General features: G+C 47.2%; 90 non-coding genes across 90 annotated transcripts; all 90 read left to right on the top strand.

Moving 5' to 3' along the window:
* The first annotated feature begins 142 nt into the window (after window positions 1-142).
* On the top strand, window positions 143-224 carry TRNAS-GCU (transfer RNA serine (anticodon GCU)). Its single transcript has one exon. It is a non-coding gene; the product is annotated as a tRNA-Ser (tRNA).
* A 61-nt stretch (window positions 225-285) lies between these two features.
* Window positions 286-367, top strand: TRNAS-GCU (transfer RNA serine (anticodon GCU)). The gene has a single exon. It is a non-coding gene; the product is annotated as a tRNA-Ser (tRNA).
* Window positions 368-570: 203 nt separating this feature from the next.
* Window positions 571-652, top strand: TRNAS-ACU (transfer RNA serine (anticodon ACU)). Its single transcript has one exon. It is a non-coding gene; the product is annotated as a tRNA-Ser (tRNA).
* Window positions 653-713: 61 nt separating this feature from the next.
* TRNAS-GCU (transfer RNA serine (anticodon GCU)) lies at window positions 714-795 on the top strand. Its single transcript has one exon. It is a non-coding gene; the product is annotated as a tRNA-Ser (tRNA).
* Window positions 796-856: 61 nt separating this feature from the next.
* TRNAS-GCU (transfer RNA serine (anticodon GCU)) lies at window positions 857-938 on the top strand. Its single transcript has one exon. It is a non-coding gene; the product is annotated as a tRNA-Ser (tRNA).
* Window positions 939-999: 61 nt separating this feature from the next.
* TRNAS-GCU (transfer RNA serine (anticodon GCU)) lies at window positions 1,000-1,081 on the top strand. The gene has a single exon. It is a non-coding gene; the product is annotated as a tRNA-Ser (tRNA).
* Window positions 1,082-1,142: 61 nt separating this feature from the next.
* On the top strand, window positions 1,143-1,224 carry TRNAS-GCU (transfer RNA serine (anticodon GCU)). The gene has a single exon. It is a non-coding gene; the product is annotated as a tRNA-Ser (tRNA).
* Window positions 1,225-1,285: 61 nt separating this feature from the next.
* On the top strand, window positions 1,286-1,367 carry TRNAS-GCU (transfer RNA serine (anticodon GCU)). Its single transcript has one exon. It is a non-coding gene; the product is annotated as a tRNA-Ser (tRNA).
* Window positions 1,368-1,428: 61 nt separating this feature from the next.
* Window positions 1,429-1,510, top strand: TRNAS-GCU (transfer RNA serine (anticodon GCU)). Its single transcript has one exon. It is a non-coding gene; the product is annotated as a tRNA-Ser (tRNA).
* Window positions 1,511-1,571: 61 nt separating this feature from the next.
* TRNAS-ACU (transfer RNA serine (anticodon ACU)) lies at window positions 1,572-1,653 on the top strand. Its single transcript has one exon. It is a non-coding gene; the product is annotated as a tRNA-Ser (tRNA).
* A 61-nt stretch (window positions 1,654-1,714) lies between these two features.
* On the top strand, window positions 1,715-1,796 carry TRNAS-GCU (transfer RNA serine (anticodon GCU)). The gene has a single exon. It is a non-coding gene; the product is annotated as a tRNA-Ser (tRNA).
* A 61-nt stretch (window positions 1,797-1,857) lies between these two features.
* TRNAS-GCU (transfer RNA serine (anticodon GCU)) lies at window positions 1,858-1,939 on the top strand. Its single transcript has one exon. It is a non-coding gene; the product is annotated as a tRNA-Ser (tRNA).
* Window positions 1,940-2,143: 204 nt separating this feature from the next.
* On the top strand, window positions 2,144-2,225 carry TRNAS-GCU (transfer RNA serine (anticodon GCU)). The gene has a single exon. It is a non-coding gene; the product is annotated as a tRNA-Ser (tRNA).
* Window positions 2,226-2,286: 61 nt separating this feature from the next.
* Window positions 2,287-2,368, top strand: TRNAS-GCU (transfer RNA serine (anticodon GCU)). The gene has a single exon. It is a non-coding gene; the product is annotated as a tRNA-Ser (tRNA).
* Window positions 2,369-2,429: 61 nt separating this feature from the next.
* On the top strand, window positions 2,430-2,511 carry TRNAS-GCU (transfer RNA serine (anticodon GCU)). The gene has a single exon. It is a non-coding gene; the product is annotated as a tRNA-Ser (tRNA).
* Window positions 2,512-2,715: 204 nt separating this feature from the next.
* Window positions 2,716-2,797, top strand: TRNAS-GCU (transfer RNA serine (anticodon GCU)). Its single transcript has one exon. It is a non-coding gene; the product is annotated as a tRNA-Ser (tRNA).
* A 203-nt stretch (window positions 2,798-3,000) lies between these two features.
* TRNAS-GCU (transfer RNA serine (anticodon GCU)) lies at window positions 3,001-3,082 on the top strand. Its single transcript has one exon. It is a non-coding gene; the product is annotated as a tRNA-Ser (tRNA).
* A 61-nt stretch (window positions 3,083-3,143) lies between these two features.
* TRNAS-GCU (transfer RNA serine (anticodon GCU)) lies at window positions 3,144-3,225 on the top strand. Its single transcript has one exon. It is a non-coding gene; the product is annotated as a tRNA-Ser (tRNA).
* Window positions 3,226-3,428: 203 nt separating this feature from the next.
* TRNAS-ACU (transfer RNA serine (anticodon ACU)) lies at window positions 3,429-3,510 on the top strand. The gene has a single exon. It is a non-coding gene; the product is annotated as a tRNA-Ser (tRNA).
* Window positions 3,511-3,571: 61 nt separating this feature from the next.
* On the top strand, window positions 3,572-3,653 carry TRNAS-GCU (transfer RNA serine (anticodon GCU)). Its single transcript has one exon. It is a non-coding gene; the product is annotated as a tRNA-Ser (tRNA).
* A 61-nt stretch (window positions 3,654-3,714) lies between these two features.
* TRNAS-GCU (transfer RNA serine (anticodon GCU)) lies at window positions 3,715-3,796 on the top strand. Its single transcript has one exon. It is a non-coding gene; the product is annotated as a tRNA-Ser (tRNA).
* A 61-nt stretch (window positions 3,797-3,857) lies between these two features.
* On the top strand, window positions 3,858-3,939 carry TRNAS-GCU (transfer RNA serine (anticodon GCU)). Its single transcript has one exon. It is a non-coding gene; the product is annotated as a tRNA-Ser (tRNA).
* Window positions 3,940-4,000: 61 nt separating this feature from the next.
* On the top strand, window positions 4,001-4,082 carry TRNAS-GCU (transfer RNA serine (anticodon GCU)). The gene has a single exon. It is a non-coding gene; the product is annotated as a tRNA-Ser (tRNA).
* Window positions 4,083-4,143: 61 nt separating this feature from the next.
* Window positions 4,144-4,225, top strand: TRNAS-GCU (transfer RNA serine (anticodon GCU)). The gene has a single exon. It is a non-coding gene; the product is annotated as a tRNA-Ser (tRNA).
* A 204-nt stretch (window positions 4,226-4,429) lies between these two features.
* On the top strand, window positions 4,430-4,511 carry TRNAS-GCU (transfer RNA serine (anticodon GCU)). Its single transcript has one exon. It is a non-coding gene; the product is annotated as a tRNA-Ser (tRNA).
* Window positions 4,512-4,572: 61 nt separating this feature from the next.
* On the top strand, window positions 4,573-4,654 carry TRNAS-GCU (transfer RNA serine (anticodon GCU)). Its single transcript has one exon. It is a non-coding gene; the product is annotated as a tRNA-Ser (tRNA).
* Window positions 4,655-4,715: 61 nt separating this feature from the next.
* On the top strand, window positions 4,716-4,797 carry TRNAS-GCU (transfer RNA serine (anticodon GCU)). The gene has a single exon. It is a non-coding gene; the product is annotated as a tRNA-Ser (tRNA).
* A 61-nt stretch (window positions 4,798-4,858) lies between these two features.
* TRNAS-GCU (transfer RNA serine (anticodon GCU)) lies at window positions 4,859-4,940 on the top strand. The gene has a single exon. It is a non-coding gene; the product is annotated as a tRNA-Ser (tRNA).
* Window positions 4,941-5,001: 61 nt separating this feature from the next.
* TRNAS-GCU (transfer RNA serine (anticodon GCU)) lies at window positions 5,002-5,083 on the top strand. The gene has a single exon. It is a non-coding gene; the product is annotated as a tRNA-Ser (tRNA).
* A 204-nt stretch (window positions 5,084-5,287) lies between these two features.
* Window positions 5,288-5,369, top strand: TRNAS-GCU (transfer RNA serine (anticodon GCU)). The gene has a single exon. It is a non-coding gene; the product is annotated as a tRNA-Ser (tRNA).
* Window positions 5,370-5,573: 204 nt separating this feature from the next.
* TRNAS-GCU (transfer RNA serine (anticodon GCU)) lies at window positions 5,574-5,655 on the top strand. Its single transcript has one exon. It is a non-coding gene; the product is annotated as a tRNA-Ser (tRNA).
* Window positions 5,656-5,859: 204 nt separating this feature from the next.
* TRNAS-GCU (transfer RNA serine (anticodon GCU)) lies at window positions 5,860-5,941 on the top strand. The gene has a single exon. It is a non-coding gene; the product is annotated as a tRNA-Ser (tRNA).
* A 61-nt stretch (window positions 5,942-6,002) lies between these two features.
* On the top strand, window positions 6,003-6,084 carry TRNAS-GCU (transfer RNA serine (anticodon GCU)). Its single transcript has one exon. It is a non-coding gene; the product is annotated as a tRNA-Ser (tRNA).
* A 204-nt stretch (window positions 6,085-6,288) lies between these two features.
* On the top strand, window positions 6,289-6,370 carry TRNAS-GCU (transfer RNA serine (anticodon GCU)). The gene has a single exon. It is a non-coding gene; the product is annotated as a tRNA-Ser (tRNA).
* Window positions 6,371-6,431: 61 nt separating this feature from the next.
* Window positions 6,432-6,513, top strand: TRNAS-GCU (transfer RNA serine (anticodon GCU)). Its single transcript has one exon. It is a non-coding gene; the product is annotated as a tRNA-Ser (tRNA).
* Window positions 6,514-6,574: 61 nt separating this feature from the next.
* TRNAS-GCU (transfer RNA serine (anticodon GCU)) lies at window positions 6,575-6,656 on the top strand. Its single transcript has one exon. It is a non-coding gene; the product is annotated as a tRNA-Ser (tRNA).
* A 61-nt stretch (window positions 6,657-6,717) lies between these two features.
* TRNAS-GCU (transfer RNA serine (anticodon GCU)) lies at window positions 6,718-6,799 on the top strand. The gene has a single exon. It is a non-coding gene; the product is annotated as a tRNA-Ser (tRNA).
* Window positions 6,800-6,860: 61 nt separating this feature from the next.
* On the top strand, window positions 6,861-6,942 carry TRNAS-GCU (transfer RNA serine (anticodon GCU)). Its single transcript has one exon. It is a non-coding gene; the product is annotated as a tRNA-Ser (tRNA).
* Window positions 6,943-7,003: 61 nt separating this feature from the next.
* On the top strand, window positions 7,004-7,085 carry TRNAS-GCU (transfer RNA serine (anticodon GCU)). The gene has a single exon. It is a non-coding gene; the product is annotated as a tRNA-Ser (tRNA).
* A 203-nt stretch (window positions 7,086-7,288) lies between these two features.
* Window positions 7,289-7,370, top strand: TRNAS-GCU (transfer RNA serine (anticodon GCU)). The gene has a single exon. It is a non-coding gene; the product is annotated as a tRNA-Ser (tRNA).
* Window positions 7,371-7,431: 61 nt separating this feature from the next.
* Window positions 7,432-7,513, top strand: TRNAS-GCU (transfer RNA serine (anticodon GCU)). The gene has a single exon. It is a non-coding gene; the product is annotated as a tRNA-Ser (tRNA).
* Window positions 7,514-7,574: 61 nt separating this feature from the next.
* On the top strand, window positions 7,575-7,656 carry TRNAS-GCU (transfer RNA serine (anticodon GCU)). Its single transcript has one exon. It is a non-coding gene; the product is annotated as a tRNA-Ser (tRNA).
* Window positions 7,657-7,717: 61 nt separating this feature from the next.
* On the top strand, window positions 7,718-7,799 carry TRNAS-GCU (transfer RNA serine (anticodon GCU)). The gene has a single exon. It is a non-coding gene; the product is annotated as a tRNA-Ser (tRNA).
* A 61-nt stretch (window positions 7,800-7,860) lies between these two features.
* TRNAS-GCU (transfer RNA serine (anticodon GCU)) lies at window positions 7,861-7,942 on the top strand. Its single transcript has one exon. It is a non-coding gene; the product is annotated as a tRNA-Ser (tRNA).
* A 61-nt stretch (window positions 7,943-8,003) lies between these two features.
* Window positions 8,004-8,085, top strand: TRNAS-GCU (transfer RNA serine (anticodon GCU)). Its single transcript has one exon. It is a non-coding gene; the product is annotated as a tRNA-Ser (tRNA).
* Window positions 8,086-8,146: 61 nt separating this feature from the next.
* Window positions 8,147-8,228, top strand: TRNAS-GCU (transfer RNA serine (anticodon GCU)). The gene has a single exon. It is a non-coding gene; the product is annotated as a tRNA-Ser (tRNA).
* Window positions 8,229-8,432: 204 nt separating this feature from the next.
* Window positions 8,433-8,514, top strand: TRNAS-GCU (transfer RNA serine (anticodon GCU)). Its single transcript has one exon. It is a non-coding gene; the product is annotated as a tRNA-Ser (tRNA).
* A 61-nt stretch (window positions 8,515-8,575) lies between these two features.
* On the top strand, window positions 8,576-8,657 carry TRNAS-GCU (transfer RNA serine (anticodon GCU)). The gene has a single exon. It is a non-coding gene; the product is annotated as a tRNA-Ser (tRNA).
* A 61-nt stretch (window positions 8,658-8,718) lies between these two features.
* TRNAS-GCU (transfer RNA serine (anticodon GCU)) lies at window positions 8,719-8,800 on the top strand. Its single transcript has one exon. It is a non-coding gene; the product is annotated as a tRNA-Ser (tRNA).
* A 61-nt stretch (window positions 8,801-8,861) lies between these two features.
* TRNAS-GCU (transfer RNA serine (anticodon GCU)) lies at window positions 8,862-8,943 on the top strand. The gene has a single exon. It is a non-coding gene; the product is annotated as a tRNA-Ser (tRNA).
* Window positions 8,944-9,004: 61 nt separating this feature from the next.
* TRNAS-GCU (transfer RNA serine (anticodon GCU)) lies at window positions 9,005-9,086 on the top strand. Its single transcript has one exon. It is a non-coding gene; the product is annotated as a tRNA-Ser (tRNA).
* Window positions 9,087-9,289: 203 nt separating this feature from the next.
* TRNAS-GCU (transfer RNA serine (anticodon GCU)) lies at window positions 9,290-9,371 on the top strand. The gene has a single exon. It is a non-coding gene; the product is annotated as a tRNA-Ser (tRNA).
* A 61-nt stretch (window positions 9,372-9,432) lies between these two features.
* TRNAS-GCU (transfer RNA serine (anticodon GCU)) lies at window positions 9,433-9,514 on the top strand. Its single transcript has one exon. It is a non-coding gene; the product is annotated as a tRNA-Ser (tRNA).
* A 203-nt stretch (window positions 9,515-9,717) lies between these two features.
* TRNAS-GCU (transfer RNA serine (anticodon GCU)) lies at window positions 9,718-9,799 on the top strand. The gene has a single exon. It is a non-coding gene; the product is annotated as a tRNA-Ser (tRNA).
* A 61-nt stretch (window positions 9,800-9,860) lies between these two features.
* TRNAS-GCU (transfer RNA serine (anticodon GCU)) lies at window positions 9,861-9,942 on the top strand. The gene has a single exon. It is a non-coding gene; the product is annotated as a tRNA-Ser (tRNA).
* A 61-nt stretch (window positions 9,943-10,003) lies between these two features.
* Window positions 10,004-10,085, top strand: TRNAS-GCU (transfer RNA serine (anticodon GCU)). The gene has a single exon. It is a non-coding gene; the product is annotated as a tRNA-Ser (tRNA).
* Window positions 10,086-10,146: 61 nt separating this feature from the next.
* TRNAS-GCU (transfer RNA serine (anticodon GCU)) lies at window positions 10,147-10,228 on the top strand. Its single transcript has one exon. It is a non-coding gene; the product is annotated as a tRNA-Ser (tRNA).
* A 61-nt stretch (window positions 10,229-10,289) lies between these two features.
* Window positions 10,290-10,371, top strand: TRNAS-GCU (transfer RNA serine (anticodon GCU)). Its single transcript has one exon. It is a non-coding gene; the product is annotated as a tRNA-Ser (tRNA).
* A 61-nt stretch (window positions 10,372-10,432) lies between these two features.
* On the top strand, window positions 10,433-10,514 carry TRNAS-GCU (transfer RNA serine (anticodon GCU)). Its single transcript has one exon. It is a non-coding gene; the product is annotated as a tRNA-Ser (tRNA).
* Window positions 10,515-10,718: 204 nt separating this feature from the next.
* On the top strand, window positions 10,719-10,800 carry TRNAS-GCU (transfer RNA serine (anticodon GCU)). The gene has a single exon. It is a non-coding gene; the product is annotated as a tRNA-Ser (tRNA).
* A 61-nt stretch (window positions 10,801-10,861) lies between these two features.
* On the top strand, window positions 10,862-10,943 carry TRNAS-GCU (transfer RNA serine (anticodon GCU)). Its single transcript has one exon. It is a non-coding gene; the product is annotated as a tRNA-Ser (tRNA).
* A 204-nt stretch (window positions 10,944-11,147) lies between these two features.
* On the top strand, window positions 11,148-11,229 carry TRNAS-GCU (transfer RNA serine (anticodon GCU)). Its single transcript has one exon. It is a non-coding gene; the product is annotated as a tRNA-Ser (tRNA).
* A 61-nt stretch (window positions 11,230-11,290) lies between these two features.
* TRNAS-GCU (transfer RNA serine (anticodon GCU)) lies at window positions 11,291-11,372 on the top strand. Its single transcript has one exon. It is a non-coding gene; the product is annotated as a tRNA-Ser (tRNA).
* A 203-nt stretch (window positions 11,373-11,575) lies between these two features.
* On the top strand, window positions 11,576-11,657 carry TRNAS-GCU (transfer RNA serine (anticodon GCU)). Its single transcript has one exon. It is a non-coding gene; the product is annotated as a tRNA-Ser (tRNA).
* A 61-nt stretch (window positions 11,658-11,718) lies between these two features.
* Window positions 11,719-11,800, top strand: TRNAS-GCU (transfer RNA serine (anticodon GCU)). The gene has a single exon. It is a non-coding gene; the product is annotated as a tRNA-Ser (tRNA).
* Window positions 11,801-11,861: 61 nt separating this feature from the next.
* TRNAS-GCU (transfer RNA serine (anticodon GCU)) lies at window positions 11,862-11,943 on the top strand. The gene has a single exon. It is a non-coding gene; the product is annotated as a tRNA-Ser (tRNA).
* Window positions 11,944-12,004: 61 nt separating this feature from the next.
* Window positions 12,005-12,086, top strand: TRNAS-GCU (transfer RNA serine (anticodon GCU)). Its single transcript has one exon. It is a non-coding gene; the product is annotated as a tRNA-Ser (tRNA).
* A 204-nt stretch (window positions 12,087-12,290) lies between these two features.
* TRNAS-GCU (transfer RNA serine (anticodon GCU)) lies at window positions 12,291-12,372 on the top strand. Its single transcript has one exon. It is a non-coding gene; the product is annotated as a tRNA-Ser (tRNA).
* A 61-nt stretch (window positions 12,373-12,433) lies between these two features.
* TRNAS-GCU (transfer RNA serine (anticodon GCU)) lies at window positions 12,434-12,515 on the top strand. Its single transcript has one exon. It is a non-coding gene; the product is annotated as a tRNA-Ser (tRNA).
* A 61-nt stretch (window positions 12,516-12,576) lies between these two features.
* Window positions 12,577-12,658, top strand: TRNAS-GCU (transfer RNA serine (anticodon GCU)). Its single transcript has one exon. It is a non-coding gene; the product is annotated as a tRNA-Ser (tRNA).
* A 61-nt stretch (window positions 12,659-12,719) lies between these two features.
* TRNAS-GCU (transfer RNA serine (anticodon GCU)) lies at window positions 12,720-12,801 on the top strand. The gene has a single exon. It is a non-coding gene; the product is annotated as a tRNA-Ser (tRNA).
* Window positions 12,802-12,862: 61 nt separating this feature from the next.
* TRNAS-GCU (transfer RNA serine (anticodon GCU)) lies at window positions 12,863-12,944 on the top strand. Its single transcript has one exon. It is a non-coding gene; the product is annotated as a tRNA-Ser (tRNA).
* Window positions 12,945-13,147: 203 nt separating this feature from the next.
* Window positions 13,148-13,229, top strand: TRNAS-GCU (transfer RNA serine (anticodon GCU)). The gene has a single exon. It is a non-coding gene; the product is annotated as a tRNA-Ser (tRNA).
* A 61-nt stretch (window positions 13,230-13,290) lies between these two features.
* On the top strand, window positions 13,291-13,372 carry TRNAS-GCU (transfer RNA serine (anticodon GCU)). Its single transcript has one exon. It is a non-coding gene; the product is annotated as a tRNA-Ser (tRNA).
* A 203-nt stretch (window positions 13,373-13,575) lies between these two features.
* Window positions 13,576-13,657, top strand: TRNAS-GCU (transfer RNA serine (anticodon GCU)). The gene has a single exon. It is a non-coding gene; the product is annotated as a tRNA-Ser (tRNA).
* Window positions 13,658-13,718: 61 nt separating this feature from the next.
* TRNAS-GCU (transfer RNA serine (anticodon GCU)) lies at window positions 13,719-13,800 on the top strand. The gene has a single exon. It is a non-coding gene; the product is annotated as a tRNA-Ser (tRNA).
* Window positions 13,801-13,861: 61 nt separating this feature from the next.
* Window positions 13,862-13,943, top strand: TRNAS-GCU (transfer RNA serine (anticodon GCU)). Its single transcript has one exon. It is a non-coding gene; the product is annotated as a tRNA-Ser (tRNA).
* Window positions 13,944-14,004: 61 nt separating this feature from the next.
* On the top strand, window positions 14,005-14,086 carry TRNAS-GCU (transfer RNA serine (anticodon GCU)). Its single transcript has one exon. It is a non-coding gene; the product is annotated as a tRNA-Ser (tRNA).
* A 61-nt stretch (window positions 14,087-14,147) lies between these two features.
* Window positions 14,148-14,229, top strand: TRNAS-GCU (transfer RNA serine (anticodon GCU)). The gene has a single exon. It is a non-coding gene; the product is annotated as a tRNA-Ser (tRNA).
* Window positions 14,230-14,290: 61 nt separating this feature from the next.
* On the top strand, window positions 14,291-14,372 carry TRNAS-GCU (transfer RNA serine (anticodon GCU)). Its single transcript has one exon. It is a non-coding gene; the product is annotated as a tRNA-Ser (tRNA).
* A 204-nt stretch (window positions 14,373-14,576) lies between these two features.
* Window positions 14,577-14,658, top strand: TRNAS-GCU (transfer RNA serine (anticodon GCU)). Its single transcript has one exon. It is a non-coding gene; the product is annotated as a tRNA-Ser (tRNA).
* A 61-nt stretch (window positions 14,659-14,719) lies between these two features.
* On the top strand, window positions 14,720-14,801 carry TRNAS-GCU (transfer RNA serine (anticodon GCU)). Its single transcript has one exon. It is a non-coding gene; the product is annotated as a tRNA-Ser (tRNA).
* Window positions 14,802-15,005: 204 nt separating this feature from the next.
* TRNAS-GCU (transfer RNA serine (anticodon GCU)) lies at window positions 15,006-15,087 on the top strand. The gene has a single exon. It is a non-coding gene; the product is annotated as a tRNA-Ser (tRNA).
* Window positions 15,088-15,148: 61 nt separating this feature from the next.
* On the top strand, window positions 15,149-15,230 carry TRNAS-GCU (transfer RNA serine (anticodon GCU)). Its single transcript has one exon. It is a non-coding gene; the product is annotated as a tRNA-Ser (tRNA).
* Window positions 15,231-15,433: 203 nt separating this feature from the next.
* TRNAS-GCU (transfer RNA serine (anticodon GCU)) lies at window positions 15,434-15,515 on the top strand. Its single transcript has one exon. It is a non-coding gene; the product is annotated as a tRNA-Ser (tRNA).
* Window positions 15,516-15,576: 61 nt separating this feature from the next.
* On the top strand, window positions 15,577-15,658 carry TRNAS-GCU (transfer RNA serine (anticodon GCU)). Its single transcript has one exon. It is a non-coding gene; the product is annotated as a tRNA-Ser (tRNA).
* Window positions 15,659-15,719: 61 nt separating this feature from the next.
* Window positions 15,720-15,801, top strand: TRNAS-GCU (transfer RNA serine (anticodon GCU)). Its single transcript has one exon. It is a non-coding gene; the product is annotated as a tRNA-Ser (tRNA).
* Window positions 15,802-16,004: 203 nt separating this feature from the next.
* TRNAS-GCU (transfer RNA serine (anticodon GCU)) lies at window positions 16,005-16,086 on the top strand. Its single transcript has one exon. It is a non-coding gene; the product is annotated as a tRNA-Ser (tRNA).
* Window positions 16,087-16,147: 61 nt separating this feature from the next.
* Window positions 16,148-16,229, top strand: TRNAS-GCU (transfer RNA serine (anticodon GCU)). The gene has a single exon. It is a non-coding gene; the product is annotated as a tRNA-Ser (tRNA).
* A 61-nt stretch (window positions 16,230-16,290) lies between these two features.
* On the top strand, window positions 16,291-16,372 carry TRNAS-GCU (transfer RNA serine (anticodon GCU)). The gene has a single exon. It is a non-coding gene; the product is annotated as a tRNA-Ser (tRNA).
* The last annotated feature ends 119 nt before the right edge of the window (window positions 16,373-16,491 follow it).

Here is a 16,491-nt window from a genome sequence, read left to right as displayed (position 1 = left end):
GAAGGAATGGTCGAGTGGTTAAGGCGATGAACCGCTAATCCAATGGGCTCTGCACGCGCGAGTTCGAATCTCGAATCCGTCGTTTTAACCGGATGTTTTACTCCCAAATTCAGACGAAATGATTAAACCAGTTTTAATCGAGGACGGGGTGGCCGAGTGGTTAAGGCGATGGACTGCTAATCCGTTGGGCTCTGCCCGCGCGAGTTCGAATCTCGCCCCCGTCGTTTTAACCAGATTGTTTTAATCAAAAATTCAGGCGAAATTATTAAACCAGATTTAATCAAGGACGGGGTGGCCGAGTGGTTAAGGCGATGGACTGCTAATCCATTGGGCTCTGCCCGCGCGAGTTCGAATCTCGCCTCCGTCGTTTAATCCGTTTTGTTTTGAACACAAATGCAGTCAAAGTGTTTAAACTCTCTTAAATCGATGAAGGAATGGTCGAGTGGTTAAGGCGATGAACCGCTAATCCAATGGGCTCTGCCCGCGCGAGTTCGAATCTCGAATCCGTCGTTTTAACCGGATGTTTTACTCCCAAATTCAGACGAAATGATTAAACCAGTTTTAATCGAGGACGGGGTGGCCAAGTGGTTAAGGCGATGGACTACTAATCCGTTGGGCTCTGCCCGCGCGAGTTCGAATCTCGCTTCCGTCGTTTTAACCGGATTGCTTTAATCAAAAATTCAGGCGAAATTATTAAACCAGATTTAATCAAGGACGGGGTGGCCGAGTGGTTAAGGCGATGGACTGCTAATCCATTGGGCTCTGCCCGCGCGAGTTCGAATCTCGCTTCCGTCGTTTTAACCGGATTGTTTTAATCAAAAATGCAGGCGAAATTATTAAACCAGATTTAATCAAGGACGGGGTGGCCGAGTGGTTAAGGCGATGGACTGCTAATCCATTGGGCTCTGCCCGCGCGAGTTCGAATCTCGCCTCCGTCGTTTAATCCGTTTTGTTTTGAACACAAATGCAGTCAAAGTGATTAAACTCTTTTAAATCGATGAAGGAAAGGCCGAGTGGTTAAGGCGATGGACCGCTAATCCATTGGGCTTTGCCCGCGCGAGTTCGAACCTCACTTCCGTCGTTTTAACCGGATTGTTTTAATCAAAAATTCAGACGAAATGATTAAACCAGTTTTAATCGAGGACGGGGTGGCCGAGTGGTAAAGGCGATGGACTGCTAATCCGTTGGGCTCTGCCCGCGCGAGTTCGAATCTCGCCCCCGTCGTTCTAACCAGATTGTTTTAATCAAAAATTCAGGCGAAATTATTAAACCAGATTTAATCAAGGACGGGGTGGCCGAGTGGTTAAGGCGATGGACTGCTAATCCATTGGGCTCTGCCCGCGCGAGTTCGAATCTCGCCTCCGTCGTTTAATCCGTTTTGTTTTGAACACAAATGCAGTCAAAGTGATTAAATTCTTTTAAATCGATGAAGGAAAGGCCGAGTGGTTAAGGCGATGGACCGCTAATCCATTGGGCTTTGCCCGCGCGAGTTCGAACCTCACTTCCGTCGTTTTAACCGGATTGTTTTAATCAAAAATTCAGGCGAAATGATTAAACCGGTTTTAATCGAGGACGGGGTGGCCGAGTGGTTAAAGCGATGGACTACTAATCCGTTGGGCTCTGCCCGCGCGAGTTCGAATCTCGCCTCCGTCGTTTTAACCAGATTGTTTTAATCAAAAATTCAGCCGAAATTATTAAACCCGTTTTAATCAAGGACGGGGTGGCCGAGTGGTTGAGGCTATGGACTGCTGTTCCATTGTGGTCTGCCCGCGCGAGTTCGAATCTCGCCTCCGTCGTTTTATCCGTTTTGTTTTGAACACAAATGCAGTCAAAGTTATTAAACTCTTTTAAATCGATGAAGGAATGGCCGAGTGGTTAAGGCGATGGACCGCTAATCCATTGGGCTCTGCCCGCGCGAGTTCGAATCTCGCCTCCGTCGTTTTATCCGTTTTGTTTTGAACACAAATGCAAACAAAATGACTAAACTCGTCTAAGTCGAGGAAGTAATGGCCGAGTGGTTAAGGCGATTGACTGCTAATCCATTGAGCTTTGCCCGCGCGAGTTCGAATCTCGCTTCCGTCGTTTTAACCGGATTGTTTTAATCAAAAATTCAGGCGAAATTATTAAACCAGTTTTAATCAAGGACGGGGTGGCCGAGTGGTTAGGGCGATGGACTGCTGATCCATTGGGCTTTGCCCGCGCGAGTTCGAATCTCACTTCCGTCGTTTTAACCGGATTGTTTTAATCAATAATTCAGGCGAAATGATTAAACCAGTTTTAATTGAGGGCGGGGTGGCCGAGTGGTTAAAACGATGGACTGCTAATCCGTTGGGCTCTGCCCGCGCGAGTTCGAATCTCGCCCCCGTCGTTTTAACCAGATTGTTTTAATCAAAAATTCAGGCGAAATTATTAAACCAGATTTAATCAAGGACGGGGTGGCCGAGTGGTTAAGGCGATGGACTGCTAATCCATTGGGCTCTGCCCGCGGGTGTTCGAATCTCGCCTCCGTCGTTTAATCCGTTTTGTTTTGAACACAAATGCAGTCAAAGTGATTAAACTCTCTTAAATCGATGAAGGAATGGTCGAGTGGTTAAGGCGATGAACCGCTAATCCAATGGGCTCTGCACGCGCGAGTTCGAATCTCGCCTCCGTCGTTTTAACCAGATTGTTTTAATCAAAAATTCAGCCGAAATTATTAAACCCGTTTTAATCAAGGACGGGGTGGCCGAGTGGTTGAGGCTATGGACTGCTGTTCCATTGTGGTCTGCCCGCGCGAGTTCGAATCTCGCCTCCGTCGTTTTATCCGTTTTGTTTTGAACACAAATGCAGTCAAAGTGATTAAACTCTCTTAAATCGATGAAGGAATGGTCGAGTGGTTAAGGCGATGAACCGCTAATCCAATGGGCTCTGCACGCGCGAGTTCGAATCTCGAATCCGTCGTTTTAACCGGATGTTTTACTCCCAAATTCAGACGAAATGATTAAACCAGTTTTAATCGAGGACGGGGTGGCCGAGTGGTTAAGGCGATGGACTGCTAATCCGTTGGGCTCTGCCCGCGCGAGTTCGAATCTCGCCCCCGTCGTTTTAACCAGATTGTTTTAATCAAAAATTCAGGCGAAATTATTAAACCAGATTTAATCAAGGACGGGGTGGCCGAGTGGTTAAGGCGATGGACTGCTAATCCATTGGGCTCTGCCCGCGCGAGTTCGAATCTCGCCTCCGTCGTTTAATCCGTTTTGTTTTGAACACAAATGCAGTCAAAGTGTTTAAACTCTCTTAAATCGATGAAGGAATGGTCGAGTGGTTAAGGCGATGAACCGCTAATCCAATGGGCTCTGCCCGCGCGAGTTCGAATCTCGAATCCGTCGTTTTAACCGGATGTTTTACTCCCAAATTCAGACGAAATGATTAAACCAGTTTTAATCGAGGACGGGGTGGCCAAGTGGTTAAGGCGATGGACTACTAATCCGTTGGGCTCTGCCCGCGCGAGTTCGAATCTCGCTTCCGTCGTTTTAACCGGATTGCTTTAATCAAAAATTCAGGCGAAATTATTAAACCAGATTTAATCAAGGACGGGGTGGCCGAGTGGTTAAGGCGATGGACTGCTAATCCATTGGGCTCTGCCCGCGCGAGTTCGAATCTCGCTTCCGTCGTTTTAACCGGATTGTTTTAATCAAAAATGCAGGCGAAATTATTAAACCAGATTTAATCAAGGACGGGGTGGCCGAGTGGTTAAGGCGATGGACTGCTAATCCATTGGGCTCTGCCCGCGCGAGTTCGAATCTCGCCTCCGTCGTTTAATCCGTTTTGTTTTGAACACAAATGCAGTCAAAGTGATTAAACTCTTTTAAATCGATGAAGGAAAGGCCGAGTGGTTAAGGCGATGGACCGCTAATCCATTGGGCTTTGCCCGCGCGAGTTCGAACCTCACTTCCGTCGTTTTAACCGGATTGTTTTAATCAAAAATTCAGACGAAATGATTAAACCAGTTTTAATCGAGGACGGGGTGGCCGAGTGGTAAAGGCGATGGACTGCTAATCCGTTGGGCTCTGCCCGCGCGAGTTCGAATCTCGCCCCCGTCGTTCTAACCAGATTGTTTTAATCAAAAATTCAGGCGAAATTATTAAACCAGATTTAATCAAGGACGGGGTGGCCGAGTGGTTAAGGCGATGGACTGCTAATCCATTGGGCTCTGCCCGCGGGAGTTCGAATCTCGCCTCCGTCCTTTAATCCGTTTTGTTTTGAACACAAATGCAGTCAAAGTGATTAAACTCTCTTAAATCGATGAAGGAATGGTCGAGTGGTTAAGGCGATGAACCGCTAATCCAATGGGCTCTGCCCGCGCGAGTTCGAATCTCGGTTCCGTCGTTTTAACCGGATTGTTTTAATCAAAAATTCAGGCGAAATTATTAAACCGGATTTAATCAAGGACGGGGTGGCCGAGTGGTTAAGGCGATGGACCGCTAATCCATTAGGCTTTGCCCGCGCGAGTTCGAACCTCACTTCCGTCGTTTTAACCGGATTGTTTTAATCAAAAATTCAGGCGAAATTATTAAACCAGTTTTAATAAAGGACGGGGTGGCCGAGTGGTTAAGGCGATGGACTGCTGATCCATTGGGCTTTGCCCGCGCGAGTTCGAATCTCACTTCCGTCGTTTTAACCGGATTGTTTTAATCAATAATTCAGGCGAAATGATTAAACCAGTTTTAATTGAGGGCGGGGTGGCCGAGTGGTTAAGGCGATGGACTGCTAATCCGTTGGGCTCTGTCCGCGCGAGTTCGAATCTCGCCTCCGTCATTTTAACCAGATTGTTTTAATCAAAAATTCAGCCGAAATTATTAAACCCGTTTTAATCAAGGAAGGGGTGGCCGAGTGGTTGAGGCGATGGACTGCTATTCCATTGTGCTCTGCCCGCGCGAGTTCGAATCTCGCCTCCGTCGTTTTGTCCGTTTTGTTTTGAACACAAATGCAAACAAAATGACTAAACTCGTCTAAGTCGAGGAAGTAATGGCCGAGTGGTTAAGGCGATGGACTGCTAATCCATTGGGCTCTGCCCGCGCGAGTTCGAATCTCGCGTCCGTCGTTTTATCCGTTTTGTTTTGAACACAAATGCAGTCAAAGTGATTAAACTCTTTTAAATCGATGAAGGAAAGGCCGAGTGGTTAAGGCGATGAACCGCTAATCCAATGGGCTCTGCCCGCGCGAGTTCGAACCTCACTTCCGTCGTTTTAACCGGATTGTTTTAATCAAAAATTCAGGCGAAATTATTAAACCAGATATAATCAAGGACGGGGTGGCCGAGTGGTTAAGGCGATGAACTGCTAATCCATTGGGCTCTGCCCGCGCGAGTTTGAATCTCGCCTCCGTCGTTTTATCCGTTTTGTTTTGAACACAAATGCAGTCAAAGTGATTAAACTCTCTTAAATCGATGAAGGAATGGTGGAGTGGTTAAGGCGATGGACCGCTAATCCAATGGGCTCTGCCCGCGCGAGTTCGAATCTCGCTTCCGTCGTTTTAACCGAATTGTTTTAATCAAAAATTCAGGCGAAATTATTAAACCAGTTTTAATCAAGGACGGGGTGGCCGAGTGGTTAAAGCGATGGACTGCTAATCCATTGGGCTCTGCCCGCGCGAGTTCGAATCTCGCCTCCGTCGTTTTATCCGTTTTGTTTTGAACACAAATGCAGTCAAAGTGATTAAACTCTTTTAAATCGATGAAGGAACGGCCGAGTGGTTAAGGAGATGGACCGCTAATCCATTGGGCTTTGCCCGCGCGAGTTCGAACCTCACTTCCGTCGTTTTAACCGGATTGTTTTAATCAAAAATTCAGGCGAAATGATTAAACCAGTTTTAATCAAGGACGGGGTGGCCGAGTGGTTAAGGCGACGGACTGCTAATCCATTGGGCTCTGCCCGCGCGAGTTCGAATCTCGCTTCCGTTGTTTTAACCGGATTGTTTTAATCAAAAATTCAGGCGAAATTATTAAACCAGATTTAATCAAGGACGGGGAGGCCGAGTGGTTAAGGCGATGGACTGCTAATCCATTGGGCTCTGCCCGCGCGAGTTCGAATCTCGCCTCCGTCGTTTAATCCGTTTTGTTTTGAACACAAATGCAGTCAAAGTGATTAAACTCTTTTAAATCGATGAAGGAAAGGCCGAGGGGTTAAGGCGATGGACCGCTAATCCATTGGGCTTTAACCGCGCGAGTTCGAACCTCACTTCCGTCGTTTTAACCGGATTGTTTTAATCAAAAATTCAGACGAAATGATTAAACCAGTTTTAATCGAGGACGGGGTGGCCGAGTGGTTAAGGCGATGGACTGCTAATCCGTTGGGCTCTGCCCGCGCGAGTTCGAATCTCGCCCCCGTCGTTTTAACCGGATTGTTTTAATCAAAAATTCAGGCGAAATGATTAAACCAGTTTTAATCAAGGACGGGGTGGCCGAGTGGTTAAGGCGATGGACTGCTAATCCATTGGGCTCTGCCCGCGCGAGTTCGAATCTCGCTTCCGTCGTTTTAACCGGATTGTTTTAATCAAAAATTCAGGCGAAATTATTAAACCAGATTTAATCAAGGACGGGGTGGCCGAGTGGTTAAGGCGATGGACTGCTAATCCATTGGGCTCTGCCCGCGCGAGTTCGAATCTCGCCTCCGTCGTTTAATCCGTTTTGTTTTGAACACAAATGCAGTCAAAGTGATTAAACTCTTTTAAATCGATGAAGGAAAGGCCGAGTGGTTAAGGCGATGGACCGCTAATCCATTGGGCTTTGCCCGCGCGAGTTCGAACCTCACTTCCGTCGTTTTAACCGGATTGTTTTAATCAAAAATTCAGACGAAATGATTAAACCAGTTTTAATCGAGGACGGGGTGGCCGAGTGGTTAAGGCGATGGACTGCTAATCCGTTGGGCTCTGCCCGCGCGAGTTCGAATCTCGCCCCCGTCGTTTTAACCAGATTGTTTTAATCAAAAATTCAGGCGAAATTATTAAACCAGATTTAATCAAGGACGGGGTGGCCGAGTGGTTAAGGCGATGGACTGCTAATCCATTGGGCTCTGCGCGCGCGAGTTCGAATCTCGCCTCCGTCGTTTAATCCGTTTTGTTTTGAACACAAATGCAGTCAAAGTGATTAAACTCTCTTAAATCGATGAAGGAATGGTCGAGTGGTTAAGGCGATGAACCGCTAATCCAATGGGCTCTGCCCGCGCGAGTTCGAATCTCGAATCCGTCGTTTTAACCGGATGTTTTACTCCCAAATTCAGACGAAATGATTAAACCAGTTTTAATCGAGGATGGGGTGGCCGAGTGGTTAAGGCGATGGACTGCTAATCCGTTGGGCTCTGCCCGCGCGAGTTCGAATCTCGCTTCCGTCGTTTTAACCGGATTGTTTTAATCAAAAATTCAGGCGAAATTATTAAACCAGATTTAATCACGGACGGGGTGGCCGAGTGGTTAAGGCGATGGACTGCTAATCCATTGGGCTCAGCCCGCGCGAGTTCGAATCTCGCTTCCGTCGTTTTAACCGGATTGTTTTAATCAAAAATTCAGGCGAAATTATTAAACCAGATTTAATCAAGGACGGGGTGGCCGAGTGGTTAAGGCGATGGACTGCTAATCCATTGGGCTCTGCCCGCGCGAGTTCGAATCTCGCCTCCGTCGTTTAATCCGTTTTGTTTTGAACACAAATGCAGTCAAAATTATTAAACTCTTTTAAATCGATGAAGGAAAGGCCGAGTGGTTAAGGCGATGGACCGCTAATCCATTGGGCTTTGCCCGCGCGAGTTCGAACCTCACTTCCGTCGTTTTAACCGGATTGTTTTAATCAAAAATTCAGACGAAATGATTAAACCAGTTTTAATCGAGGACGGGGTGGCCGAGTGGTAAAGGCGATGGACTGCTAATCCGTTGGGCTCTGCCCGCGCGAGTTCGAATCTCGCCCCCGTCGTTTTAACCGGATTGTTTTAATCAAAAATTCAGGCGAAATGATTAAACCAGTTTTAATCAAGGACGGGGTGGCCGAGTGGTTAAGGCGATGGACTGCTAATCCATTGGGCTCTGCCCGCGCGAGTTCGAATCTCGCTTCCGTCGTTTTAACCGGATTGTTTTAATCAAAAATTCAGGCGAAATTATTAAACCAGATTTAATCAAGGACGGGGTGGCCGAGTGGTTAAGGCGATGGACTGCTAATCCATTGGGCTCTGCCCGCGCGAGTTCGAATCTCGCCTCCGTCGTTTAATCGGTTTTGTTTTGAACACAAATGCAGTCAAAGTGATTTAACTCCTTTAAATCGATGAAGGAAAGGCCGAGTGGTTAAGGCGACGGACCGCTAATCCATTGGGCTTTGCCCGCGCGAGTTCGAACCTCACTTCCGTCGTTTTAACCGGATTGTTTTAATCAAAAATTCAGACGAAATGATTAAACCAGTTTTAATCGAGGACGGGGTGGCCGAGTGGTTAAGGCGATGGACTGCTAATCCGTTGGGCTCTGCCCGCGCGAGTTCGAATCTCGCCCCCGTCGTTTTAACCAGATTGTTTTAATCAAAAATTCAGGCGAAATTATTAAACCAGATTTAATCAAGGACGGGGTGGCCGAGTGGTTAAGGCGATGGACTGCTAATCCATTGGGCTCTGCCCGCGCGAGTTCGAATCTCGCCTCCCTCGTTTAATCCGTTTTGTTTTGAACACAAATGCAGTCAAAGTGATTAAACTCTTTTAAATCGATGAAGGAAAGGCCGAGTGGTTAAGGCGATGGACCGCTAATCCATTGGGCTTTGCCCGCGCGAGTTCGAACCTCACTTCCGTCGTTTTAACCGGATTGTTTTAATCAAAAATTCAGACGAAATGATTAAACCAGTTTTAATCGAGGACGGGGTGGGCGAGTGGTTAAGGCGATGGACTGCTAATCCGTTGGGCTCTGCCCGCGCGAGTTCGAATCTCGCCCCCGTCGTTTTAACCAGATTGTTTTAATCAAAAATTCAGGCGTAATTATTAAACCAGATTTAATCAAGGACGGGGTGGCCGAGTGGTTAAGGCGATGGACTGCTAATCCATTGGGCTCTGCCCGCGGGAGTTCGAATCTCGCCTCCGTCGTTTAATCCGTTTTGTTTTGAACACAAATGCAGTCAAAGTGATTAAACTCTCTTAAATCGATGAAGGAATGGTCGAGTGGTTAAGGCGATGAACCGCTAATCCAATGGGCTCTGCCCGCGCGAGTTCGAATCTCGAATCCGTCGTTTTAACCGGATGTTTTACTCCCAAATTCAGACGAAATGATTAAACCAGTTTTAATCGAGGACGGGGTGGCCGAGTGGTTAAGGCGATGGACTGCTAATCCGTTGGGCTCTGCCCGCGCGAGTTCGAATCTCGCCCCCGTCGTTTTAACCAGATTGTTTTAATCAAAAATTCAGGCGAAATTATTAAACCAGAATTAATCAAGGACGGGGTGGCCGAGTGGTTAAGGCGATGGACTGCTAATCCATTGGGCTCTGCCCGCGCGAGTTCGAATCTCGCCTCCGTCGTTTAATCCGTTTTGTTTTGAACACAAATGCAGTCAAAGTGATTAAACTCTCTTAAATCGATGAAGGAATGGTCGAGTGGTTAAGGCGATGAACCGCTAATCCAATGGGCTCTGCCCGCGCGAGTTCGAATCTCGAATCCGTCGTTTTAACCGGATGTTTTACTCCCAAATTCAGACGAAATGATTAAACCAGTTTTAATCGAGGACGGGGTGGCCGAGTGGTTAAGGCGATGGACTGCTAATCCGTTGGGCTCTGCCCGCGCGAGTTCGAATCTCGCTTCCGTCGTTTTAACCGGATTGTTTTAATCAAAAATTCAGGCGAAATTATTAAACCAGATTTAATCAAGGACGGGGTGGCCGAGTGGTTAAGGCGATGGACTGCTAATCCATTGGGCTCTGCCCGCGCGAGTTCGAATCTCGCTTCCGTCGTTTTAACCGGATTGTTTTAATCAAAAATTCAGGCGAAATTATTAAACCAGATTTAATCAAGGACGGGGTGGCCGAGTGGTTAAGGCGATGGACTGCTAATCCATTGGGCTCTGCCCGCGCGAGATCGAATCTCGCCTCCGTCGTTTAATCCGTTTTGTTTTGAACACAAATGCAGTCAAAGTGATTAAACTCTTTTAAATCGATGAAGGAAAGGCCGAGTGGTTAAGGCGATGGACCGCTAATCCATTGGGCTTTGCCCGCGCGAGTTCGAACCTCACTTCCGTCGTTTTAACCGGATTGTTTTAATCAAAAATTCAGACGAAATGATTAAACCAGTTTTAATCGAGGACGGGGTGGCCGAGTGGTTAAGGCGATGGACTGCTAATCCGTTGGGCTCTGCCCGCGCGAGTTCGAATCTCGCCCCCGTCGTTTTAACCAGATTGTTTTAATCAAAAATTCAGGCGAAATTATTAAACCAGATTTAATCAAGGACGGGGTGGTTGAGTGGTTAAGGCGATGGACTGCTAATCCATTGGGCTCTGCCCGCGGGAGTTCGAATCTCGCCTCCGTCGTTTAATCCGTTTTGTTTTGAACACAAATGCAGACAAAGTGATTAAACTCTCTTAAATCGATGAAGGAATGGTCGAGTGGTTAAGGCGATGAACCGCTAATCCAATGGGCTCTGCCCGCGCGAGTTCGAATCTCGAATCCGTCGTTTTAACCGGATTGTTTTAATCAAAAATTCAGACGAAATGATTAAACCAGTTTTAATCGAGGACGGGGTGGCCGAGTGGTTAAGGCGATGGACTGCTAATCCGTTGGGCTCTGCCCGCGCGAGTTCGAATCTCGCCCCCGTCGTTTTAACCAGATTGTTTTAATCAAAAATTCAGGCGAAATTATTAAACCAGATTTAATCAAGGACGGGGTGGTTGAGTGGTTAAGGCGATGGACTGCTAATCCATTGGGCTCTGCCCGCGGGAGTTCGAATCTCGCCTCCGTCGTTTAATCCGTTTTGTTTTGAACACAAATGCAGACAAAGTGATTAAACTCTCTTAAATCGATGAAGGAATGGTCGAGTGGTTAAGGCGATGAACCGCTAATCCAATGGGCTCTGCCCGCGCGAGTTCGAATCTCGAATCCGTCGTTTTAACCGGATTGTTTTAATCAAAAAATCAGACGAAATGATTAAACCAGTTTTAATCGAGGACGGGGTAGCCGAGTGGTTAAGGCGATGGACTGCTAATCCGTTGGGCTCTGCCCGCGCGAGTTCGAATCTCGCCCCCGTCGTTTTAACCAGATTGTTTTAATCAAAAATTCAGGCGAAATTATTAAACCAGAATTAATCAAGGACGGGGTGGCCGAGTGGTTAAGGCGATGGACTGCTAATCCATTGGGCTCTGCCCGCGCGAGTTCGAATCTCGCCTCAGTCGTTTAATCCGTTTTGTTTTGAACACAAATGCAGTCAAAGTGATTAAACTCTCTTAAATCGATGAAGGAATGGTCGAGTGGTTAAGGCGATGAACCGCTAATCCAATGGGCTCTGCCCGCGCGAGTTCGAATCTCGAATCCGTCGTTTTAACCGGATGTTTTACTCCCAAATTCAGACGAAATGATTAAACCAGTTTTAATCGAGGACGGGGTGGCCGAGTGGTTAAGGCGATGGACTGCTAATCCGTTGGGCTCTGCCCGCGCGAGTTCGAATCTCGCTTCCGTCGTTTTAACCGGATTGTTTTAATCAAAAATTCAGGCGAAATTATTAAACCAGATTTAATCAAGGACGGGGTGGCCGAGTGGTTAAGGCGATGGACTGCTAATCCATTGGGCTCTGCCCGCGCGAGTTCGAATCTCGCTTCCGTCGTTTTAACCGGATATTTTTAATCAAAAATTCAGGCGAAATTATTAAACCAGATTTAATCAAGGACGGGGTGGCCGAGTGGTTAAGGCGATGGACTGCTAATCCATTGGGCTCTGCCCGCGCGAGTTCGAATCTCGCTTCCGTCGTTTTAACCGGATTGTTTTAATCAAAAATTCAGGCGAAATTATTAAACCAGATTTAATCAAGGACGGGGTGGCCGAGTGGTTAAGGCGATGGACTGCTAATCCATTGGGCTCTGCCCGCGCGAGTTCGAATCTCGCCTCCGTCGTTTAATCGGTTTTGTTTTGAACACAAATGCAGTCAAAGTGATTTAACTCCTTTAAATCGATGAAGGAAAGGCCGAGTGGTTAAGGCGACGGACCGCTAATCCATTGGGCTTTGCCCGCGCGAGTTCGAACCTCACTTCCGTCGTTTTAACCGGATTGTTTTAATCAAAAATTCAGACGAAATGATTAAACCAGTTTTAATCGAGGACGGGGTGGCCGAGTGGTTAAGGCGATGGACTGCTAATCCGTTGGGCTCTGCCCGCGCGAGTTCGAATCTCGCCCCCGTCGTTTTAACCAGATTGTTTTAATCAAAAATTCAGGCGAAATTATTAAACCAGATTTAATCAAGGACGGGGTGGCCGAGTGGTTAAGGCGATGGACTGCTAATCCATTGGGCTCTGCCCGCGCGAGTTCGAATCTCGCCTCCCTCGTTTAATCCGTTTTGTTTTGAACACAAATGCAGTCAAAGTGATTAAACTCTTTTAAATCGATGAAGGAAAGGCCGAGTGGTTAAGGCGATGGACCGCTAATCCATTGGGCTTTGCCCGCGCGAGTTCGAACCTCACTTCCGTCGTTTTAACCGGATTGTTTTAATCAAAAATTCAGACGAAATGATTAAACCAGTTTTAATCGAGGACGGGGTGGGCGAGTGGTTAAGGCGATGGACTGCTAATCCGTTGGGCTCTGCCCGCGCGAGTTCGAATCTCGCCCCCGTCGTTTTAACCAGATTGTTTTAATCAAAAATTCAGGCGTAATTATTAAACCAGATTTAATCAAGGACGGGGTGGCCGAGTGGTTAAGGCGATGGACTGCTAATCCATTGGGCTCTGCCCGCGGGAGTTCGAATCTCGCCTCCGTCGTTTAATCCGTTTTGTTTTGAACACAAATGCAGTCAAAGTGATTAAACTCTCTTAAATCGATGAAGGAATGGTCGAGTGGTTAAGGCGATGAACCGCTAATCCAATGGGCTCTGCCCGCGCGAGTTCGAATCTCGAATCCGTCGTTTTAACCGGATGTTTTACTCCCAAATTCAGACGAAATGATTAAACCAGTTTTAATCGAGGACGGGGTGGCCGAGTGGTTAAGGCGATGGACTGCTAATCCGTTGGGCTCTGCCCGCGCGAGTTCGAATCTCGCCCCCGTCGTTTTAACCAGATTGTTTTAATCAAAAATTCAGGCGAAATTATTAAACCAGAATTAATCAAGGACGGGGTGGCCGAGTGGTTAAGGCGATGGACTGCTAATCCATTGGGCTCTGCCCGCGCGAGTTCGAATCTCGCCTCCGTCGTTTAATCCGTTTTGTTTTGAACACAAATGCAGTCAAAGTGATTAAACTCTCTTAAATCGATGAAGGAATGGTCGAGTGGTTAAGGCGATGAACCGCTAATCCAATGGGCTCTGCCCGCGCGAGTTCGAATCTCGAATCCGTCGTTTTAACCGGATGTTTTACTCCCAAATTCAGACGAAATGATTAAACCAGTTTTAATCGAGGACGGGGTGGCCGAGTGGTTAAGGCGATGGACTGCTAATCCGTTGGGCTCTGCCCGCGCGAGTTCGAATCTCGCTTCCGTCGTTTTAACCGGATTGTTTTAATCAAAAATTCAGGCGAAATTATTAAACCAGATTTAATCAAGGACGGGGTGGCCGAGTGGTTAAGGCGATGGACTGCTAATCCATTGGGCTCTGCCCGCGCGAGTTCGAATCTCGCTTCCGTCGTTTTAACCGGATTGTTTTAATCAAAAATTCAGGCGAAATTATTAAACCAGATTTAATCAAGGACGGGGTGGCCGAGTGGTTAAGGCGATGGACTGCTAATCCATTGGGCTCTGCCCGCGCGAGATCGAATCTCGCCTCCGTCGTTTAATCCGTTTTGTTTTGAACACAAATGCAGTCAAAGTGATTAAACTCTTTTAAATCGATGAAGGAAAGGCCGAGTGGTTAAGGCGATGGACCGCTAATCCATTGGGCTTTGCCCGCGCGAGTTCGAACCTCACTTCCGTCGTTTTAACCGGATTGTTTTAATCAAAAATTCAGACGAAATGATTAAACCAGTTTTAATCGAGGACGGGGTGGCCGAGTGGTTAAGGCGATGGACTGCTAATCCGTTGGGCTCTGCCCGCGCGAGTTCGAATCTCGCCCCCGTCGTTTTAACCAGATTGTTTTAATCAAAAATTCAGGCGAAATTATTAAACCAGATTTAATCAAGGACGGGGTGGTTGAGTGGTTAAGGCGATGGACTGCTAATCCATTGGGCTCTGCCCGCGGGAGTTCGAATCTCGCCTCCGTCGTTTAATCCGTTTTGTTTTGAACACAAATGCAGACAAAGTGATTAAACTCTCTTAAATCGATGAAGGAATGGTCGAGTGGTTAAGGCGATGAACCGCTAATCCAATGGGCTCTGCCCGCGCGAGTTCGAATCTCGAATCCGTCGTTTTAACCGGATTGTTTTAATCAAAAATTCAGACGAAATGATTAAACCAGTTTTAATCGAGGACGGGGTGGCCGAGTGGTTAAGGCGATGGACTGCTAATCCGTTGGGCTCTGCCCGCGCGAGTTCGAATCTCGCCCCCGTCGTTTTAACCAGATTGTTTTAATCAAAAATTCAGGCGAAATTATTAAACCAGATTTAATCAAGGACGGGGTGGTTGAGTGGTTAAGGCGATGGACTGCTAATCCATTGGGCTCTGCCCGCGGGAGTTCGAATCTCGCCTCCGTCGTTTAATCCGTTTTGTTTTGAACACAAATGCAGACAAAGTGATTAAACTCTCTTAAATCGATGAAGGAATGGTCGAGTGGTTAAGGCGATGAACCGCTAATCCAATGGGCTCTGCCCGCGCGAGTTCGAATCTCGAATCCGTCGTTTTAACCGGATTGTTTTAATCAAAAAATCAGACGAAATGATTAAACCAGTTTTAATCGAGGACGGGGTAGCCGAGTGGTTAAGGCGATGGACTGCTAATCCGTTGGGCTCTGCCCGCGCGAGTTCGAATCTCGCCCCCGTCGTTTTAACCAGATTGTTTTAATCAAAAATTCAGGCGAAATTATTAAACCAGAATTAATCAAGGACGGGGTGGCCGAGTGGTTAAGGCGATGGACTGCTAATCCATTGGTCTCTGCCCGCGCGAGTTCGAATCTCGCCTCAGTCGTTTAATCCGTTTTGTTTTGAACACAAATGCAGTCAAAGTGATTAAACTCTCTTAAATCGATGAAGGAATGGTCGAGTGGTTAAGGCGATGAACCGCTAATCCAATGGGCTCTGCCCGCGCGAGTTCGAATCTCGAATCCGTCGTTTTAACCGGATGTTTTACTCCCAAATTCAGACGAAATGATTAAACCAGTTTTAATCGAGGACGGGGTGGCCGAGTGGTTAAGGCGATGGACTGCTAATCCGTTGGGCTCTGCCCGCGCGAGTTCGAATCTCGCTTCCGTCGTTTTAACCGGATTGTTTTAATCAAAAATTCAGGCGAAATTATTAAACCAGATTTAATCAAGGACGGGGTGGCCGAGTGGTTAAGGCGATGGACTGCTAATCCATTGGGCTCTGCCCGCGCGAGTTCGAATCTCGCTTCCGTCGTTTTAACCGGATATTTTTAATCAAAAATTCAGGCGAAATTATTAAACCAGATTTAATCAAGGACGGGGTGGCCGAGTGGTTAAGGCGATGGACTGCTAATCCATTGGGCTCTGCCCGCGCGAGATCGAATCTCGCCTCCGTCGTTTAATCCGTTTTGTTTTGAACACAAATGCAGTCAAAGTGATTAAACTCTCTTAAATCGATGAAGGAATGGTCGAGTGGTTAAGGCGATGAACCGCTAATCCAATGGGCTCTGCCCGCGCGAGTTCGAATCTCGAATCCGTCGTTTTAACCGGATGTTTTACTCCCAAATTCAGACGAAATGATTAAACCAGTTTTAATCGAGGACGGGGTGGCCGAGTGGTTAAGGCGATGGACTGCTAATCCGTTGGGCTCTGCCCGCGCGAGTTCGAATCTCGCTTCCGTCGTTTTAACCGGATTGTTTTAATCAAAAATTCAGGCGAAATTATTAAACCAGATTTAATCAAGGACGGGGTGGCCGAGTGGTTAAGGCGATGGACTGCTAATCCATTGGGCTCTGCCCGCGCGAGTTCGAATCTCGCTTCCGTCGTTTTAACCGGATTGTTTTTATCAAAAATTCAGGCGAAATTATTAAACCAGATTTAATCAAGGACGGGGTGGCCGAGTGGTTAAGGCGATGGACTGCTAATCCATTGGGCTCTGCCCGCGCGAGATCGAATCTCGCCTCCGTCGTTTAATCCGTTTTGTTTTGAACACAAATGCAGGCAAAGTGATTAAACTCTCTTAAATCGATGAAGGAATGGTCGAGTGGTTAAGGCGATGAACCGCTAATCCAATGGGCTCTGCCCGCG

The sequence above is a fragment of the Phalangium opilio genome, unplaced genomic scaffold (genome assembly GCF_054372755.1).
Source record: "Phalangium opilio isolate 3A_F unplaced genomic scaffold, DU_Popi_V2 ptg000225l_1, whole genome shotgun sequence".
Lineage (NCBI taxonomy): Eukaryota > Metazoa > Arthropoda > Arachnida > Opiliones > Phalangiidae > Phalangium > Phalangium opilio.
The sequence above is the reverse complement of the archived record's forward strand: the minus strand, read 5'-3'. Positions and strand labels throughout refer to the sequence as shown.